General features: G+C 45.1%; 1 protein-coding gene across 2 annotated transcripts in view; it reads right to left on the minus strand.

The window, feature by feature from the left end:
• CDH11 (cadherin 11) overlaps nt 1–22517 on the minus strand; it is a 152418-nt gene that overhangs the window by 64319 nt on the left and 65582 nt on the right. The window lies entirely within an intron of this gene.

The raw sequence follows: 22517 nt of genomic DNA on the forward strand, positions 1-22517 counted from the left end.
TGAAGCCGTATATGGCCCATTTGGAAGCTCTTATCTTTCTGCCTTTGATGATGAACTCTATAATTCTTCTCTGAAGGTCTTAATTTTTCCTTCCAGGGATGTTCAGAGTTCAGTGAGATCTCATTCCACATGGCAACCATTTGATAAATATTTGTAGGATTTCCACAGTAGTTATATGCATCAGACTTAGGTGAAACATATTCTTTGCTCTCAAGGAACTCAGGTTACTATCTTTTTAGAGTGTGCATTCCCTCTAAGAGCCTTGCAGTTAATTCTCCACTTTGAACAGTACCAATCTGTTAACATTTCCTTAGAGCAACTGCCCCAGCCCTTCCCTAGATGTTCTCCAGCCTGCCCCACTCTTCAGAACAGTCCTTGAAGAATGAATCATGATTTCCAAACTCCCCTCTCTCTCTCACACACAACATTTTCCACTTTAGAACAAAATTTTGCTCTACACCCTTCACTGCCTCAGCCTCAAAGAAGGCGCTAATGAGAAATAAGATGCAAGCGGCACAGGGAACTGTAAGAAGACAGCCAGACAATAAATACCTTCCAACAAAAGGAACCAGCCCAACAATGGGAGACAGCTCCGTGAGCTCTCACGTGCTAACGTCGTTTAAAAGATTAGGTATGTCGCTCCTGGAAGGAGGGATTATGCTTTGATGGAGGCAAGTCCCACACATCAACGGTTCACCCAAAGACATTCAAGGTGAGACCCAGAAGTATACCTTCCTCTCAGGCAGGAAGACCACCACAGTACCCACACCGCAAAGGAGATTCAATCTAGTTTTTAACAGCAAATGGAAACATGGTGGGATGGGAGGATGACAATAAGTTTTTTAAAAAATAAAATTACATAAACAAATAAAAGTGTAAAACCTTTCATCAATGTATAGAGCATCACGGTGACATTTCCCCAGACATGCATGACGGCTCCCCAGGGGAAGCATGTGCAGCAGGGGATGGGCCCTGCCCTTGCTCTCAAGATCTTACATCCTTTAAGCAAGTACCTCTTTCCAAAAAGATGTTATTGGAAGGGCAAACTTGCAATCTGTGATAATGTAAAAAGGGAGCTTCAGCATCACCCCGTAAGGGGAAGCGCCTTTGGACCAGAGCTGCCCCAATCTCACAAGGAGTAGATGAAGACAGAACAACAAAGTGGTTATTGTAAAAGTCATGAACTTTACCATCAAGGACTTAGTTAAGCCTCCCCAGAAAGACATTCATAACAGAGATGCCCACTCTTGCCACTCAAGGATGGCTGCCCACAGGGTCATAGAAGCATGGCTTCATCTCCTCATTCAGTGTGCTCCTAGGAGTGTGAATCAAACCATGACATCAGGTATCCCAGACTGGGGCCCTCTGCATCCCCAGCATCTAAGTTCCCATCCTCCATCTCTTTTATGTATAGATGTTTTAATATCTAAATTCCAGCAACCTAATAAAGCTCACCCAAAACTTACAAGGTGGGTGTGTGTTTGTTGGGGCAAGGTGGGGAATGAAGATTCGGAATTTGAAAGCTAGTTGATTTGATAAATGCACCTATTCGGAAAACACCAACAACCGCAGATCAAGTCAGCTCATTAAAATGAACAGTAGAGATAAACATTCAGGGAGGTCAAAATATACTCAGGATGGCACAGCCGCTTCACCAAGAAAGGAGATAGGACCTAGATCTGGAAGCAAATGGGTAGAATTTTGAAAGGCAGAAATGGAAAGAAGGTACTGTAGCCTGTTTCTTATTCCTCCTCCAAAGACATCCTCTCCACATCAGGAGCTGATGGGAAACCCACTGCCTAGTCCTCACCATGACTGTTGCTCTGCTGATATGCCCAGCTGGACTGCCTAGAGCCTGAGGTTCTACTTGGGCAATGCTAGGTTTTTCTCTCTGGGGTCTGCCCCCTGCCTCTGACTTTTTACTTCTTGGGGTCTCCCTTCTATTTGCGCAGAGGAGACAACAAATGATGCCACCTCCTGCCTGTATCTGCTGTGTATCTCTGCCAATGACTAAGCTTCTTTCCCAGATATATACCCTTCAGACCAACCCATGGCAAGGACTCTGGGATCCTGGGGTCTTATTACTTTCTATTCCATTAAAGTTGTTCTAGCTAATGGCTCCCACCAAACAGACACACACACCTGTGTCTCACCTTCCCAACCTTCCCCACCCTGATGCTAAGATGACCCACCAGGCCCTGTGACAGAGTCTTTGCACCTTGCTGCTGTTTCATCCTACAGGGAGTGAACTGAACCTTCAGCTGCTACAAAATTTAAATCTTTGTCTGCTGTCAGTATTTCACCAGCTTGCACATCCTCTTCAACAGATGGTCAATCTTCAGTGCTTGGATAATACCCTCCCACTGAAGAGGAAAAGTTTAACTGTTATGCAGGATACATCCTGGCAACTATGTTTCCACAGAAAGAGGGAATCTGTTTTTCAGATCGTTTCCAGATTGAAAAGTGACTCTTACCATAAAGTGAGCAGAGCAGTATCGGTTTCTTGAGGGTGAGGAGGGGACCGAGGTTTCACTATGAGAAAACCCAGAGTGAAATAGCAGTGATATCTAAACTAAAAGCCAGAAAACAATTTTTCTGGGGTCATAAGAAAAAGCAGGCAGACATTTTGTTGAGCATACTTAAAAGAAGCCATCTCCTTCAAATCGTTGCAAGTCACAGACTTGGTGCTGAGTTTGCACTTTGAGCAGATACATTTTTCCCCCTGCAAAGGGTAAGGAGGACCTTAATATAAAGATGTGATTTCCCCCCCCCCCCCACCCTGCTCCAGTGAAGTCTTGGAAGTCTTGGAACAAGAAAGCATGACAAAGAGGAGAAATTCAGATTACAGCAGAAGAGTGATAGTTATTTCACTTATGCCTGGCTAAAGAATTCTAAATCAGTTCCTTAGTAAGCATGGAGAATTGGAGTTTATTTTGGATGTCTCCAAAATAATGTACGAGACATCATGTACACTGGCTAAATGGATGGCTTCAGAGGAAATTGCCAATATGCTATTGTATGACTGGTTATCCTCAGTACAGTTCCTTTCTCAACATCTTCCATAACAGAAAACATCATTTTTTTAAAGAGAGAACCTAGCCTCAATGGGCACACACCTGGCATGTGCAGTCAGGCTTGTGTACTGAAATGACAAAACTATGTTGCAATTACCCTCGAGGAAACTGTTTTAATATGGCTCACTTCTACTGAGTGGGATTGTGTGTTAAAACAACTCTGCTAAAACGGGGCAGATTTCTAGGAATAATCATCACAAACTTGCAAAAAGCAATGTGTGTCAGAGTAGAAAAATTTTCAGTTGTAATCATATGATTTAGGAATGAATACTGGTTTAGGACTCAGAAAACCTGCATGTTTCCAACTTTGTCATGCTGATGTGAGGTCTATCAAATCATAATGGGCAGGTGATTAAATTTAATGAAAAGTAGAGAAGCTCGGGGCTTCCCAGGTGGTGCTGCTGGTTTAAAAAAAAAAAAAAAAAAAACACTTGCCAGTGCAGGAGATATAAGGGATTCAGGTTGGATCCCTGGGTCGGAAAGGTCCCCTGGAGGAGGGCATGGTAACCCACTCCAGTATTCTTGCGTAGAGAATCCCGTGCACAGAAAAGCCTGGTGGGCTACCGTCCATGGATCAGACACAACTGAAGCAACTTAACACATACACACATACAGAGGAGCTAGATTTAGCAAATGAAAATACAGGACATCTAAATAAATTTGAGTTTCAAAGGACAACAATTATTTTTAGTACAAGTATGTCTTATACAATGTTGGGGGATATAGTTATACTAAAACATATTTTGTTGTTTATCTGAAATTCAAGTTTAACTGGAAGTCCAGTATTTTGTCTGACAAAGGTGAAACATTTGTATAAATAAAGAACCAGACTAGGTAAGCCAATCTTCAAGCTTCAAATTATTTTTATCCTAAATCCCCAAATCATCTTATCTTCAAATACCTTTTCTGTGAACTCATTACGCTCCTGCCCACAGAAGCAACATCACTGACTGGGCAGAAAAGATTGCATTTGGGGAAATGTTGACAGTTTGGGAACTTTTAACAACAGCGTAACTGAGGTCAGAGAAATCCAAAGCAGGAATCTAGATTTCCCCAGAGAAGGTAGAATAGGCCGTCAGATATTGACAGGTGACCTACAATGTAGAAAGCCTAAGGATGAAAGGATTATCTATAGCGCTAATTGATTGAGGAATTAGGAATAATGTTCTCTTTCATCCTCTGACTTGACACTGGCTCTGAGGAAACAACCATACCTAGGTCTGAGAGTCAGGATCATTTATAGTAGGAGCATGTACCATGCCAGATTAGCAGGCAACTTCCTAGGCTATTTTCAGAAGGCAGCATTCATGGGTCTCTATTCTTTCACACACACACACACACCTTAATAAAAATGAATTAGCCGAAAATGGCCTCAGCATGAACTGGGAACCCAGCGTTGAGTCGAGCGAGGGAACAACCAGAGGACGTTGTCATGGTCCTCAGGTCAGCAAGTGTCTCGTGCAGCCTAGAAAACTGGGAAACAGGATGTGGAAGGAGCTTTGCTGGGGAAACGAGAGGGCGGAGAGAGTTCCTAGGAGACTCACACAAATGAGGGCACGAGGATGAGGCTGGGCAGGGCAGACTTACTTGATAAAGCAGAATTAAGTCTTGAAATATGTGAGTGAATCAGATGTTCAGGGTTGGACCAGCAGGGATAAACATCTATGGCATGAAATTAGATGCTGTCTTTGGCTAACAGCAGGAACAGTGAAAGCACAGGGCCTGCTCAAGAGCAGGAAGTGGGAGAGGCAGGAGAGGTGGGCACAAGGCAGACCACAGGCAAAAATAATCAATAATTACTATAATACTAATAGCATTTATTCTTTGGCCAGTGCAGGTGAAGGAAATGCTTGGCTTCATACCTATACTGCAGCAGTGCAAAGAGGGAAAGTCGGCAGTGAGTCAGTTGACTATGCAAAAATAGCCAAATGCCCAACGCTGTGGTTCTTCTCTGTCAACATAAATGGGGGTCCGCTTCAATTATTCATTTTCCATCTGGATGCATTAAGACCTGAGAACTCAGAAGGAGCAGAGTGCCTAACACTCAGATTTAAGGTGAGTGTGTTATGGCCATGGGGAGAAAAGAAAACCAAAAAAGCAACCAACTCTGCTCCACCCTTCAAGGATTGGTGGGTGGGGGAAGGGAAGGAGAACAAAGGGAAAGGCACATAATATTGTATCCCTTGCCTATGAATATATTAGACTTCGAGCTACAAGCATGAATGATGCTTGAATTCCTCACAGTCTCGTCTGCCTGCAACGCAGGAGACCTGGGTTCGATCCCTGGGTCGGGAAGATCCCCTGGAGAAGGAAATGGCAACCCACTCCAGTATTCTTGCCTGGAGAACCCCATGGACAGCGGAGCCTGGTGAGCTACAGTCCACCAGGTCGCAAAGAGTCGGACACGACTGAGCGACTTCATTTTCTTTCTTTCTTTCACTTGACAGATGAAAGGAAGAATCACAGAACTTCAGTTTCCGAAGTTCTGTCGCCAGATAAAACGTCATAACCTCCATTTCACCCCAACTACAGGGAAAAAGCTCAAATACTTGTGTGGAGCATTCTACCAGTCCCCAACAAAATCAGCCAAAGAAAAGTGGCTCATGATACAACAGAGGCGGTGCCTATGCAAAGAAGGAGATTCATTTCATTCTGATTTTCCCTCATCTGCTCTGTATGTAACAAATCAGAGCCCTCTTTGCAAAATTAAGGGCCTTAGTTATCTTTCCATTCAGTCGGAGTGACATTATACTTGCACGCAGACGTTCCTAGCTAAGCGGAGGAATATCAAGTTTCTACAAAATCATTCATCAAGAGGTGAGACCTAACCCTGATTAGCGTTTCAATACGAAGCCTAAGACTAAATAGAGACTCAGCAGACGATCACAACGGCAATTAGGCATCTTCTAGACAGCCAAGCTTTTCCTCAGACCAAACGACTTGGAGCAAATGAGAAATTTTTTTTTTCCTATCTCTCTTTTTTTTTTTTTTTCCCCTCCTGCTGTGAAATGAACTGCCTTAAATAACTGATGAGGTGACAGCAAATCCGTTAAAGAAAACGTTTGCCCATTAAGTGAGGCTTAATTAAGCAGAGCACAGGCAAATCGTTCTTCCATCTAATAAGTGGTACACTATGGCTAAAATCATCCTGTTTTCAGTGCTTGGTCTGGGAGGCCTGTGATGACACCCCACCAGTAAACTAGGGGAAAAACACACACAGAGACTGTTAAGAAATCACATGCCACGCTGCAAAGCAATGGATGAACTGGAGATGTGCGTGTGCAAATGAAGTTAATCAAACATTAATATTTTTCTCTGGGTACTCTCTCTAGATTTTCTCAGAATAATGAAGCTTATCCCCAGGGCAAGGGGGGCTTCAGTGAGGGAGGCGTCTTGTTGTTGTTGTCTAGTTAGTAAGTCCTGTCCAACTCTTTGCGACCCCCTGGACTGCAGCCCACCAGGTTCGTTTGTCCATGGGATTTCCCAGGCAAGAATACTGGAGTGGGTTGTCATTTCCTTTTCCAGGGGATCTTCCCAACCCAGTGATTGAACCTGCATCTCCTGCGTTGCAGGCAGATTCTTTGCCACTAACATTCACTTATCCGCTAAGATGAGCCGTTTGGAATTATCCGCTAAGATGAGCCTACAGCCGCTTAGCTGTAGGACTGTGAGTGTCTAGGACTGAAATTCTCTAAGAGTGCATCATCAATGCTCCATGACAATGGGGGTCACATGTGTTTTGTTCATCATCCTATCTCCAGTCGGTAGCTTGATATTGGGCACAGGGGTAGCAGTCAATGAATACTTATTGCCTGAGTTTGTGAGAAAAAGACTTAAGAGTGGACACGTTAGTGTCTTAAGTGGTAACCCTAGTAATAAGCTTGGAGGTATTATAGCCCGAACTATGTTTCCCTAACAAAGGCTCGACTCCCGACTCCCAGGACCTATGAAGGAAAGGTGATTGTACTTGCAAACAGGGTCTTTGCAGATGATCAAGTTAAGATGATGATAAAGTCATCAGGATAGTCTCTCATGAGGACGATCTTCCTTATTAGAAGAGGACATTCGGATTCTGGGAAACACCACCAATAAGCCAAAAACTGCCCAAGGCCACCAGAAGCTAGGAGAAAGGTGGGCACAGAGTCTCCCTGCCAGGCCTCAAGAAGAAGCGCACTCTGCCAGCATGCTGATTTTGGACTTTGGGGCTCCCAAACTATGAGGCAATAAATTTCTGTTGTTTAAGCCACCCAGCTTGTGCTGCAAGCCGCTAAGCTACCAGGGAAGTCCTGAGGGACGGTCTAAGTCCTCCACATTACTGCACTAGGTAATGTCCAGAGCCTTATGATCATTATCTTATTTACTCTTCACAGCCACTCATGAGGTGAGAATACTATCCATATCTTACAAACGAGGGAAGCGAGGTTCAGGAGTCCCTTGGTGATTCTGGGCAAAGTCACAAAGCACAGCAGTGGCTGGTGTTCAAACCCAGTGGAATCACAGAACTGCCCCCGCTGACCATCGTGCTCCACTGCTTGCTGGCATCTGAAGTGTTGCCCCTGCTAGAACGTTGCTGGCACTGAGCAGTTACTGACAGTTCAGTGGTACTGAAGACTGCAGTGTCAAATCCATCTGCCCATAGTTTATAGCCACACACTTAAAGAGGCATAAATGCTTTCTGAATAGTAGTGGTTCTCCTCCTTAATTTTCTGCATTGTTTATGAGATGCCTGGAGTAGAGCAATCACAATAATAATTCATACTTTGGAGCACTTTGTAACTTACAAAGGGCTTTCACACACATTAGCTCGTGTTACACATCATCCAACAAAAGTAAGGGTTATTATTATCCTCGTTTAATTGATGGAGAGTGAAAGGATAAGTCAGACTCTTTAATGTACAGAGATACAGTGACGGTGAAGGCTGCTATCTGCGAGTAGGGCTTAGGCTGAAAATCCTGCTGAAGAAAGGAAAGAATTTCCCTGAGGGCGAACAGAGTTTCCAAAATCAGCTCCCAATTGGCCTTCTTCTCATCCAAGACAGAGCTGATTAACAGCAGCCGGTGATGAGGGGGCTCACAATCCTGGGGTGCTTACTCCATGCTGAATATCGAGCCCAGCACTCTGCGTGCATGCTTTATTTTGATAATCTGCACACAACCCTGTGGGTTTATACTACTGTTCTCCCCATTTTATAGGGCTTCCCTGGTGGCTCAGACGGTAAAGAATCAGCCTGCAATGCAGTAGACCCGGGTTTGATCCCTGGCTTGGGAATATCCCTTGGAGAAGGGAATGGCTACACATTCCAGTATTCTTGCCTGGAGTATTCCATGGACAGAGGAACCTGGAGAAGACCCTTGAGAGTCCTTGGACTCCCAGAAGATCAAATCAGTCAATCCTAAAGGAAATCAACCCTGAGTATTCATTTGGAAAGACTGATGCTGACGCTGAAGCTCCAATACTTTGCCTACCTGCTGCGAAGAGCCAATTCATTGGAAAAGATTCTGATGCTGGGAAAGATTGGGGACAGGAGGAGAAGAGGGCAGCAGAGGATGAGATTGTTGGATGGCATCACTGACTCAACAGACATGAGTTTGAGCAAACTTTGAGAGATAATGAAAGACAGGGAAGCCTGGGATGCTGCACTCCATGGGGTCACAAAGAGTCAGACACAAGTTAGCAAAACAACCCCATTTTATAGGGGAAAACATGTAAACTCTGAAAGGTAAAATGACTCACTGAAGGTCACATAACTAATACCACCCTGACCATCTGATCTTAGAGGCCTGGCTTTTAACAATTCAACTTTAAGGATTGCTCAATTAGTATAGCCTTTCTTGTAGAGAGAAAAAAAACAAAACATAGGATCTGTTTTCTTTTTTTCCCACCCCCAGAGCCTTCTGACTTTCACTGCACTTTGCACCAGGTCAGATTCAAGGCTAGATCTGTGTTTGATTCAAGTGTTGGCTTCATTCTGCTCAGGACTCTTAGAGGCACTGGATCTGATACTGCACCCACTTGGTAGGTGCCTGCTGCTGTGTTCCTCCTCTGTACGGACTGTGGTTTTCAATTAAAGAGTTTAACTCTGTGTAAACACCTGAATGAAAGTGAAAGTCGCTCAGTCGTGTCCAACTCTGTGTGACCCCATGGACTGTATAGTCCATGGAACTCTCCAGGCCAGAATATTGGAGTGGGTAGCCTTTCCCATCTCCAGGGTATCTTCCCAACCCAGGGATCAAATCCAGGTCTCCTGCATTGCAGGTGGATTCTTTTCCAGATGAGCTACAAGGGAAGCCCAAGAATACTGGAATGGGCAGCCTTTTCTTTCTCCAGGGGATCTTTCTGACTCAGGAACCAAACTGGGGTCTCCTGCATTGCTGGCAGATTCTTTACCAACTGTGTTATCAGGGAAGCCCAAACACCTGAATGCATGCATCCAGATATCCTTATGGAGATGGCTTCTGAGTCACAGAAGACACATAGACCCACCTCATCAAAGTCACAAGTCACAGCTCACCACAGCCCCCATTAAGTGGCAGGACCTGCTCACTGCCTGCCCCTCTTATCTCTGGATTACTCTGACAAACTTCCAGTACTCTCCCAAGACAGCTTCCAATGTGTGCGGGGACATGAGCTCTGAAGGCTACGTGGGTCCCTAAGATGTGGAGTCTCAACTTGCTTGCAAACTCCCATCACTCAACTTCTCCTAAAATAACTCGGAAAAAAGGGATCTGAGGTAGCAAGACAGAAGGCTGAAAAGGAGACAACAGGGCCGATGGAGATGTTTTTCTCAGGGAGTTTGGGTAAAAGGAAATGATGGAGTGAAATATACTGTGGCCTTGGCTTTCTGACCACTAGGGAGGGAGAGTGGAGACCACCGGGGCTCACCAAGTCACCTCACAGAGTGTGATGTGCATCCGGGAAAGTGGACCACCTGGGCTGAGGCAGGCGCCCTGCTACAGCTAAGAAGCCCCGTTTTTGGAATCTGAAGTATTCATTCAGCTTCCTTCTCCAGACACTTGCCAGCTGTGAGGCCTCAGGCAAATTAGTCAGTCTTTCTCAGGCTCTGTTTTCTCATTTGAAAAAGGAAGATAAAACGCTCCCCTTACCCAGGGCCAAGTGATGGGCATTCAGTGATACAAAGAGAGCACCCTTAAGTATCTGACACCTAGTAGGCATCTTCCTCTTTCTGCTTTTTTCCTCCTCAACACTGTATCCATGACTGATGTATCTTCTAAATAGAATTCACCACCACCACCCTCACCTTAAGCGTAGAAGCCTGAGCTCAGATCCTCACTTGTCTGGGATCCACTCATTACAGAAAGTGCCCAGTGCCAGGCTCCTGTCTACCCTATCATGTGGCCCAACCTGGAGCACCCAGTTAGGAACCCTCCTGAAGGCTCATGAAAGGCAGGAGAAGACGAGAGCTGTTTTTATTGCTGTTGTTTTGCAATGCGCGGTTTTCCCTGAAAAGCCAGAGAACATCCCTTAACATCAACCTGCACCTTTGGGGGCTCACGTGTGACCATTTCTTATAGTCTATAGATTTTCAGCAGAAGAGCCACTGAACCCCAGAGCTCCTGAGCCAAGCCCCTGCTCCTAACCTCAGTTTGCAATAAGAAAGAGGACACTTAGAAGGAGGTGAAACTTGGCCAGGCTAACACTATTGGAGGGAGCATTGTTCAGATAGAACTGTCTCTGAAGACTGGCTTCCTTCCAGGGCTGAGATAAGTGGAAGCCTCCAGTCACTGCTAAACAAGGCCACTGTCCTTCCAGCATGCAGAGCAGGGCAGTTACAACTGTGGCAGTCCCTAGCTGTCTCTGGGAGGTATGCAAGCAAATGTCATTATCAGTGATTCTGAGCAGGAGAAGACACATTTAGGGAGTTATTCCTATGAGCTGGGAATCGTGCTCAGTGTTTTACACGCATTATCTCATCCGATCCTCGCAGTTGCCCTCTGAGTACAAACAATGCTCAGGTTTCACAAAAATGTCCACGTGCTAATTCTCAGAACCTATGAATGCATTGAGTTGTACAGAAAAGAAGACTCTGCAGAAGTGGTTAAAGTAAAGGTCTTGAGATGGGCATAGCATCCTGGATTATTCACGTGGACTCGATGTAATCAAGAGTCATTATAAAAGAGAGGCAGGAAGGACAGAGGCAGAGAGAATGGGTTAGAGGAGCAGAGGATGGGGTGATGAATTCTGAAGACAGAAGAAGAGGCCATGAGCCGAGGGATGCAAGAGGCCTCCCCAGATCCGATAAAGACGAGAAATGAGATTCTTCCCTCAGATCTCCAGAAGCAATGCAGTCCTATCGACAATTTGACAATTCGATTCTAGCCCGCAGGACCCATGCTGGGCTGCTCATCTCCAAAACTGTAAGACATTAAAGTTGGGTTGTTTTAAGCCACTAGGTTTGTGGCAGTTTGTTACAGCAGCAACAGGAATCTATACACCTTTTTAACAGATGAGAAAGTGGATGCTTTGTGGAGTTAAAGCTCTTGGCAGAAGTCGCAGTAGTCAGTTCACAAGGGAGCTGAGATGATGCCTGGGTGGGGGGAAGGGGGAGGCCATCACTCCTGCTCCTCTTACTGAGCTGCCTCTTGCTGGGGAAGGAGGAAGAACGTATAGTCTCACAATTTAATCATGCAAGTCCTTCAACCCTGGAAGACGGTCTGTTTTGTTTCCATTAAAAACAGAAACAACGAGTCATGAGCACAGGAGAGTCACTGTTCTGTTCAAAGTCACAGTTAGAGGGATACCCAAAATTCCAACCCAGGTCCCTTTAGTGACACCACCCCCGCCCCCACGCCCCTCCCGCCCCTGACCCAGGCACTGCTGTCCTGCATTTTCTGGGACACTTTAATTAGCACTGTCCTTCTGCAAAGAGGAGCACCCCATCCATGGGAACTAACTTTGCTACCTTCACAGGCTAACACTCAGGCCAGTTCGAGAGCGCGCCAGCCCTCCAGGGTAAGCCTGCATGCACGTGCTATACAAACCTGACTATGATCTGGATTCCATCAACCACTAAAGATTTCTGTCTACATGGACCCAATCTGGAAATACCTGGATATTTGGAACTGTATCGACTCAGACACTACCATCACCTCCACCCTGAGTCCTGTTGAGGAAGCCCTCTTCACATGACAGGCATTGTTCTAAGTGCTTTAGAGGTAATACCACCAGCCACTGTCACAAAATCCCTACAGAGTAGATGCTGATCATCAGGCGATTACAATAATCACCCCACTGTTGACCACATTTGACAAATTAGTAAAGAGGTGCCCAGAGCAGTCACTTTCCAGCATGAAACAAGATTAGAACCCGGGCATTCCCAGCCCTGAGTCAGGCCACCAGTCCAGACCCTTCGATGAGGGGAAAAAAGCAAACCCTCTGAAACAGACAGGGGTATATTTCAGAAAGTATTAATCTTTTGTTTTTAAAAAATTCTTTTAACTTCTTTAAAAGCTAAGAAAACTGTAATGAAATTGGGAAAGAGGATTCTGCTGCTAGACAAACACACCCTTTTCCTAAAGCTCAGCTCCTTTTCACTCTGCAAAGATCTTATTTTATTTATGCATCCTGAACGCAGCTGAACAGTGGGGACTGCCGGGATGTGGGCTCTGGCGGGAGATCGCAAACAGAGCTTTTGTTTTGATCTCGCTGCTTAGGTTAATGCGTCGTGATTCCCCCACCAGCTGTTTCCCAGGATGCTGTTTATTCCAGTGTCTGCTGGGGGAGAAAATGTCCCCGTGAAAGTAAATGCAGTGCAGCAGTATTTATAAATCCCGAGTCAGGTTTCCATCCTGTCCAACAGGATCAGAACGCGAGCCATTATTTACACTAGTAAGCTGAGAATGACATCAAAAGCTCTCTTATGAACTGCAGGGGAGATAACGATGTAAGTGACTTTAATCTAGACATGTGCTTTACAGTAGAAACGTGTATCCGCTCTTTCCAAAGAACAGCACTGACTTCTATGTCACACTCACAGGACACCCAATTCCAGGCCTTGTTTCTAAATATCTGTGGATCCCACATCTCTATGGTTTCACTTAGAAATTCTGCTTGCACTGGAGAAATGGGATGCATATACAGGTCCAGGGAGAGACAGAGCCCTAAGTAGAGCTGGAAGCACCCTGAATGCCTGGAGAAGAGAATCCAGGGTTCTTTATGCTGACTGGAGAGCAGACGTGGTCTCCTTCTCCTTAGACACACCCCACTTCCACGGATGCAGGCACGCCCGCACCAGTCACTGTCACAGGGATGCCGTGAGAACAGAGGAGAGAAGAGAGAGGCGACGGTGCTCTGCAGAGGGAAGTCACTGTTCCTGTGCTATTTGCAGGAGCTGGTTTTTTTCTGGGCACCGGCAGTGTGGTGGGGGAAGCATCTAAACACTGGAGCCAAGAAGGGCTAGAAGTGAAGTCGTGGCCTGACTATTTACTGTGGCTTCATGGGCAAAGGACAAACTGATCTGACTCTTCATTGGCTTATCTGAAAAATGGGTATGTGCTTCCTTTCTATCCATGCTAGTCTGTCTCATCCCTTCTTTCTTTTGGAACTATGGTCAACTCTCTCTGAACGCATACAAGATTTACTGAAATTTAACACTTAAAAAATAATAGCTTTCCTGAGATATAATTCACATAAAGTCTACCCTTGTAAAGAATATATAGTTCAGTGTTTTTAGTAAATCTTCCAAGTTGTACCTCAATCCACACATATCTATTTCTAGAACATTTCATCAATTCCCAAAAACAAAATTATAGCCACTAGCAGCTATTATATTTAGAATAAAGTTTCCTATTTAACATCCTGTTCTTCCTTAAGGTGTAAAAAATCTTCACCGACATCCACAATGAATTACTCCTCAATTTACAGTCAGCACCAAAGTGTTAGGCATTTGATGTACACCCCTCTGGCGCTTCCAGGTTGACAGCTGAAATCTGCCCAGCCTACCCAACGTGACGGTATGTTCTTGGAGTGCAAAGGCTGTGTTGCCTGCACTCTCTTTCCCCCAGCACCTCAGCTCAGGGATGAACACACACGTAGGCGCTCGGTAAATGCCTGGCTCGCGACCGACTGACCGATCACCGCTTCTTCAGAAGACCAGCACGTTTGTCATCTGTCTGCTTCTCTGAATGCCAATGCCTCCACAAGCTGTCATGTTCCATGATTATTCTCCCCAAAGCATGTGCTGTTAATTTTTCATCTTAATGAACTGTCCAGTCGAGTTTAGCAATGGGAATAGTGAAAGAGGCACAATAGAAATGGCTTATGTCTTTGCTATTGTCAGAAACCTTCTCCCCACAACACCGGCACATAATTGAATAAAAATATCTCAACAGCTACAAACATCATTTGTCAAGAATAAAGTGGGGTTTAAGTGCTATTTCGAAAATTCATACTACGGGCTTCATAAACAACGGATTATTGGAACGTTCTTCCAATTGATATCCGCTCAAGCATTTAAGTGCATGGCTATTATTCTATGTTTGCTTGAGTGAAACCACTTCGGGTACCAAGCTACATGTCAGCCCCAATTTTCCAGAGTATTACAGATGCACATTCCTTCCTGGCGGGAGAAGGGTCAGGCAAGCCAGCGCAGGCCCGAAAGGCCTGTGTTAATGCACAGATGCACATGCGGGAAAGCCATTATGCAGCTGTTGGCATCCTCAGAGAGGAGTGCTCTGGGAACCGGTGTCACTCAAATCTGAATGATGGCCCAGGAGGAGCCCAGAGGGGGAGAGAGAATATGAGGAGCAGAGGAGAGAGGCTTGAAGATTCTGAACAAGCCAGCGATACGGAGAGGCCCACACTCCAGCCCTCGGCCCCACACGATTTCCTAAGGCCGGCCACCCACCATCATCTTCCTGCCGACTCATAAGAGAAACGTTCAAGAATTAGGTATTGGCTGAAGTCATTCAGTCAGAACTATTTACTGAGCTACAGTTAGCCTGGACCACACTGCTCTTGATGTTGGGGATATAGGAGTGGGCGAGGCAGACCACATCTCTGAACCTCAGGGGGCTTAGACTCTCACCGGGGAATCAGACAATAAACAAGTAAACCATGGAGGGAAACAGACATGATATTCACATATTAGGATGACTCCTGTGAGGGATAAGACAGCAGGATGAAATAACGAATAACAAAGCATTGGGTGTGGCTTTACAGGTGGTGATGTCAGGAAAGATGCTAAATAGTCAGGAATCAGGCGTGTGAAGAGACTGAGACTGAGGGAAGAGAAAGGGCCCAGCCCCCAGGGCTCCTCATTAGACAGAGTGCCTGCAGTCCACAATATTTCTAGGGGCTCACAGGAATGTTTGTTTCTTTTCAAGTTGGAAGAAAAACTGATCTTTGAGGTTAAAGTTTATATTCATCTTCATACCAAAGCAATCATAAATACAGTATTTAAGTTTTTTTTTAATAGAAAAAAAAAGAGCTCATAAAGGCAAAGATGCGCATGAAGACATATCAAGACCCCTAAGGAACCAAGGACTCCGGTCCAGAACCCCAGCTGGAAGATAGGGTCCTTCTCAACCTCTTCAGACAAATGGAGCCTGAGAAGGAGAACCAGCCCAAGAGAATGGAGGGCTAAGCATCATGATAGGCAGGACTCCCGGTAACATAGTACAGATGGAGAGTTAACTGGGAGGAGGGAATGAGGTTTCAGGAGATGGGAGGGGGTGGCGGCTGGATCACATCAGTCTTAGGAGCCAGGCAGAGGACCCTGCAGTTTATCCTGCTAAGGGCCACAAACTTCTGAAGCTTGGGGCTTTTCACTGAAAGGAACTCCATACAGTTTTGACTTTAGAAAAACCCATTCTTCTGAAGCTCGGCAGAAAAGGACTGGGGAAGAGATCAGGGAGCTGGATGTGCTCCCACGAACCCAGTCACAGTTACCCTGGCCCTCTCCATGTGAGCACAGGCTGCTCCCTGCCACTGTGGGGTCCGGCACAAGCCCTGGACAGGAGTGAGGCCATGCAAGAGTCCAAGGCCTTTTCTTTGCCCAAAGCATGATGTAAATGGTTTAGGGGCAATGAATAACAATCCTCCTGAGTCCATTTCTCAAGTGGAAATTCTGAAGAGAAATTGGGAGTGTCGAGAAGTCCAAAATACCATCAGTTATGGACAGAAATGTGATCCTTAAGGAAACTTGCCAGACATTCCTTTAGAGGGGTTCTTTCTCACTAGTCCTTGCAAGTGTGTGGCCAAACTTTTAAACATCCGTTCTCTTTCAACAAAAATGGTTGCTATGGCAACCTAACATCATTTCCAATGGTGCTTAGAGTCTAAAATTCAGAGCCTCCTGAGAAGATGAACTCACGGCCCCTCCATGGTTTTTCTGAAGCTTCCACACAGAGGTGTCTGCCAAGTGTCCAGGTGCAGTCTTCTAGACCCTCAGCAGACACGATTAGTTGGTGGCAGATTTCGTCCTGTTACCCTTCCTTCTCTGCTCTCTCAAACTGCCTTGAGCTCTGAGGCCCCCACAGGGCACAGGGTAATTTGGGTTAGTGGCCTCCAAAGGAAACGATGAGTCTCTGGCTTAGAAAGCACGTGGAGCTGGGAGGGCTGTCGGGCAGTGGCCTGATTTTTGTCCTGAAACATTCTGGAAGCAGCTGAACCTGCCTAATGGGCCCAACTGAAGGAAACAGGTAGACTTAGAATCGGGTCAGGGAGCCCCATCACTGGCACATGATTCCATGAGAACGGGAAGTGCAGTGACTCACAGATGCATGTGTAGATTTAGCACAGGGCTTCCCGGGGGGCTCAGTGGTAAAGAATCCACCTGCCAATGCAGGAGACGCAGGTTCAGTCCCTGGGTCAGGAAGATCTCCTGAAGGAGGAAATGGCTACCCACTCCAGTATTCTTGCCTGGAAAATCCCATGGACAGAGGAGCCTGGCGGGCTATAGTCCATGGGGTCACAAAAGAGCCGGACATGATTGAGCAACTGAGCAACAACAAGCAGTCAGTAAATGTGTCTGATGTATGAATGAATCAGTTACTGAATGGCCAGGAAGTCATTCCCTGGAGATTCCACCCCATCCCTCTCAGGTTCACCTGTTTTCTTCAGGCCAGATTCATCTATCACCCTACAGACGCTGAGCGCCCAGCCTGCACAGAGCATGCCTAGGTCTTGCAAAGCATGAAAGAATGTCACGGTGTCTTTCAAGAATTATTTGATGAGAGAATGAATGAATCCCTGAAAATAATCCCCCTGGGCCCAGAGCACTTGACTGCAAAGCCATATATCACTCTGTCTTCTTGGTCTACTTACCGTCTGTCACAGTATTCAAAGTCCCTCTCACATGGAGTACAAACTATTTCTTGCCATGAAATGCACAGAGGAAATGCACAGATAAACCTGAGCAGCTCAAGCGCTTTGATCTTTGAAAGGAGGGAATCCTACACCAGCCTTTGAGCTGCCGTGTTGACGCCGACAAGCAAAAAAGAAAAGTCACACTATCTAAATGACTGGTTGTCGGAAATGAAGTGATTAGATTTCAATGGGACTGTCTGCTCCCATCCTGGATCCCTGGGTCCTGAAGGCAAGTGTGTAGAGAGTGCGGTCACCTGGCAGAGAATCCAGTGCTCAGTGAGACGGGAACTGATCCTTTCCCAAAGATGAGCATCAGATGGGCAGTCCATGGTCAAAAGAAGGGCCCTTCCTGCTGTCTCCATCCTGAGGGTGCATTTGCTGTTTCTGGACTCTCAGGGAAAAGGACACAGACAGGAATGTGTTCTTGGTTTCAAGTACATCTTGGTCATCTTACTAAATAAGTGCTGAGGGGAGATAGGAAGCTCACCTAGGTGTCTGGGTAACTGATGTCCAAGCTGTATCTCGGTCAGGCATTAAATTCATACAGTTGTTGCATGGAATGTGAGTAATATGATGTTTTTAAAAAAAATCAATGACTCTAGATGAAAGGTTTATAGGAATTAATTGTACTATAATATTTTTGCAGCTTTTCTGTAGGTTTGAAATGTTTTAAAACTTTAAAATAGTTTAAAATCAGAGAGCAAAAAACAAAAACAAGAGGGACTATTTAAAGTTCTCTTTTTTTATCAAAATATATAAAGTGCAGAACAGTGTACATGCTAGTGCTTACAGCTGGGTGCTGCCAGTGTATACAAATGCACAGGAAACAAGTGCATGGGCGCGTGCGGTTGTAGCTTCATGGCTACTTGGAAACTCTCTGAACGGTCACACAGAGAACTGAAACTAGGAGTTGCCTCCACAAAAGGAGGGAGGGACTAGAAGATAGGATTGGAGGATACTTAATTTTCTATAGACCTTGTAACTGTCTTGTCTATTTATATTTATATATTTTTGCATATATGTATCTTTGAGTGTATATATATATATATAGGCATGTATATATGTACACAGTTGGGCTTCCCTGATAGCTCAGTTGGTAAAGAATCCACCTGCAATGCAGGAGACCCCTGGGTTTGATTCCTGGGTCAGGACATCTGCTGGAGAAGGGTTAGGCTACCCACTCCAGTATTTTGGCCTGGAGAATTCCATGGACTGCATAGCTCATGGGGTTGCAAAGAGCTGGACACGACTGAGCGACTTCCACTTTTACTATATATATAAACAAACCACCTAGTCATGAAAATTTTGGCTCAAGAACCTCTGCATTGTTCTGTTTGTTTAAAAAATCCTTCGTGATTGTCTCGTGGTAAATCCTGACTTATGCTTCGTATCTCAGCCCACAAGTCATCTCTTCCCTGAAGCCTTTGCTGATTTCCTCTATCGGAGTCTGTCCCTCTGTGCTCCTACAAACCCATGGAGCTACCTCCAAAACACTCTACACCATGGTTATTGTCTGCTGGCCTGTCTCCATCAGAAGAAGGGGTGCTCTTTAAAGACATGGTTTTGATACAACTGTTGTGTAGATACAGATGCATCGGGTTCATTTGTTGTAGCTGCACCTAGTCCACGGCCTAAAACAGGAATGCTTTCCAAGAGATGATTTATGAATGAACACATTTGGGATTCTTTTTTCCTCTCCCCATGGGTTGTCTCTCACTCAGTACACACATTCAGCAGCATGCTGCTGTATTAGCCAGAAGCACTTGGCCCACATGGAGATTTAGGACATGACCACCAAAAGAACTGTAATAGAACCCCGCCCTCCAACTTGGTTAAGATCAGAAAGCACGATACCAAAGACTCAGAAGAGACACACTGGGGGCACTACGGTACTGCCTGGGGGCGTGGAGGCCCCGACTCTACACAGAGTTCACTGTATGGCCCTCGACAAGTTCATTAAGCTCTCCGAACCTCAGCATCCTCATCATAAAAGAAGCAGGACGACGGCACATACCAAAGCACTGGTGATGTTACACAAGACAATGAACGTAAATCACGTAGCCCAGTGTTTGCATACGGGCATCTCACTGATCAGCTCTCACTGTTCTGATCAGGAAGGTCTCTGCATTGTATTCATCAGTCCTAAAATAAAGCAAGATCAGAGAATCACAACTTCAGTTGAAGTTTGTCCTTTCAGTACTGATTCTGGCAAAGGTAGGACATTTCCACTGCCTGGCACACAGGAGCTTCCTAACTCTTGGTTGATCACGTCAGTGACAGTCACACGATGCACACTGAAGATCTGCAAAGGAGTCAGCAAGTGAACTGACTGTCTGTTTATGATTCTCATGGCACCAGCCACAGACAGAAACTCGGCCTCTTTCTCCACAGTGGCCTACATCCCAAAATAGGAAATGCCTTCACAGACAGACCCAGCAGGCAGAGGGGGTTAGGAGGCAGGCTGCCAACATTTCAAACTGTCAGGGACAGTGCAGAGCCTGGAGGATGCTCCAGCACAGGTGAGTTGCCCCCGCTCCAAGCAGCTTTTCAAGATTTTTATGCAAATGAAAGAGAATCAGTGACCTGTGACAGAACAGCCCCTGCTGAGTAATCAGTCAGGAGGGTCTCAATGTGTGTACACTTTTCATGAGTCTAAGAGCAATTATTTTTCACTTTAAGACATTCTATCTGTGCCCCACTGCCCTACTAAAAGCTCAGTGAAATAGCACAGCCGGGAAGCTCTGTCCTGTAGCTGCTTAGGTCACCCCTCCCCGGCTCTGGGAAGATGCCTAAGTCAGTCAGATGTACCAAGAACAGAAGTTCAAGTGGATTTCCCTAGAAGTCAACTGGAGAGCTGATCCTGTAAGTCCAAACCATTTCATCACCATTTGTAAAACATGTTTCTCTCTCTCTACGCAACCCCCGTATCCCTCTTTTCTCTTCCTATTAGGATTCTGGGTACTTTATACAGAGCTCCTTGACTGTAAGCTCCTTGAAGAAAATGGAAGCTACTTTATCCCTGCCTGTGTCCCAGTACATCATAGGCATCTGTTTAAGAAATGCTGGCATCATGAACGGATTGAGGATCAAGAATCTGAGTCTTGAGCCAAAGTTGTAGGTTAGTTTCATTTTGTTCTTCCAAAACCTTATAGTATGATCATGAATAAACCCTTTCCTCTCTCTAGGCAAAAAAAAAAAAAAAAAAAAAAAATCCTCTGTCTAAAACAAGAAGATTGTTCTGAAAGATCAAAGGACTGTTAAGGACTGTTCCATCTGTACCATGCTGTGTTTTTTTAAGGGTGCTGCAAACATCAAGATAGTTTACCTTCCTCTCCTTGGAATAAAAGCAATGCAGAACGCTTAGAAACAGGCTGTTCTTAATTTCAAAGTGGAAGAAAAAACAATTTCCTAGAAGATAAATTAAACTGAAGTACTTTCTATTTAACTTCTGACTCTGTTCCACTGATACCTCATTCTAATTGTCAGTATTATCAAGAAAAATAGGAAATGTCGGTTGCATGTCCTATTGAAAAATTCGAAGGGCTGCTGAAATGAAGAGACCTATTTGGCTTGGCAGAAATGAGATGATCGTCATTCACAGGCATTTCCACAGGAGGGATGCGTTTCCTCTGCTGAGCCAGGCTTCAGAGCAAAATATGCTAATGTGAGAGGAGCCCGCCACATAATTTCCAAATCATATTGGTACATTTGCAGGGAAGTATGGCCCTGCTTCCACTAAGAGTGCTTTCATTCAGTGGTTTATTCCCAAGACAAATGTCGACCAGAACGTGAGAGAAGCAGATGCGGGAGGGCTCCCCAAATTGAAATTTTGTCCCCAAACAAACCCACATTAAAACATGAGTGAAAAACATCTGGAAAATCACCAAAGATTTACATGTCCCAGTCACAGGGGCTGACCATCTAAGTAAAAACAGCTTGTGTGGGCTGCAGAAAAAGTCTTCAGCCTGCCACAGAGGACATGTCTTTTGTCCATAATGGACCAGATTCACTCATGGGGAAAACAAAAGAGAGGAGTGCTCAAAGATAAAAGCTCTGGCTAAAGTCAAACTTCCGAAGATTAAAAGAAAAGTATGGCAATATGGCCATAGGCAAGTTACTTATCCTTTCTAAAATTCAGTTTTCTCATTTATAAAATCTTAGATATTAATAGTGCCTATCACAGTAGGTTTTTGCAAAGATTAAGGGAAATGATACCTTTAAAGACCTTATGTTCCTGACATAGCATAAGCACTCAATACCTGTTAGCTGCCAGTGTTGTGACTTTTCTCTGTGTGGTAACATCAGGGCCCCTTTCTTATCTTAAAGTCTCTATTCATATGTTTAGTAAATATTTATTGAGAACCTACTTGGGGCCAGAATAGTGCTTACAACCAGGAACCCAGTGGTCCCAAAATAAAGCCAATCCTCAAGAACCTCCAGGTCTGACAAGGAAGACAGATACCTAAATGGTATAATCTTGATGACTAAAGCCCAGGAGACACCCATAGCTCAGTCTTCAGCAATCAGAAAGAAATCCTTAGAGGTAGTGAGGTGCAAGCGAAGATATGAAATGAGTAAAAGGTAGCTTGTGAGGAAAGGGAGATCACTGGGCTCTGTGAAATAAAGGTTGTGCCTTGGAGGAGACATAGAGTGGATGAGTACAGTGAAGGCCAGGTGTGCAGAGACAACAGCTGAGTGGGGGTCTAAACAGCAGAACAGTGGGCCCATTACTAGAGGGTCCTGAAAGCTTGAGAAGGAATTCAGATGCCTCAAAGTGAAAGGATTAGTAGCAGAGCAACATACTATCTGGATTTAGGGACACTGTTCAGGATATGTATGAAAGATGGATCACGCTGGAGTCGGCAGAGGGAAAAGTAACTCTGGAGGCATAAAGATCTATTAGGTGGCAACTGCAGCAGAATCTTGGAGAAAGGGACTCTGGCTTGCATTTGATGGTGGCAGTGTGGGTAGAGAGAATAAAGTGTTTCAGAGATAATCAGAGAGTAAACCAATCGGAATCAATTACTCTTGGAGATAAGAGGTATATAGGATGCACTCATGTTTCAGATTCAGTGAATTTTGATGCTGGCACTGAAATGTGGCACACAGGACAAGGT

This window comes from Capra hircus, chromosome 18, assembly GCF_001704415.2.
Source record: "Capra hircus breed San Clemente chromosome 18, ASM170441v1, whole genome shotgun sequence".
NCBI classification, from domain to species: domain Eukaryota; kingdom Metazoa; phylum Chordata; class Mammalia; order Artiodactyla; family Bovidae; genus Capra; species Capra hircus.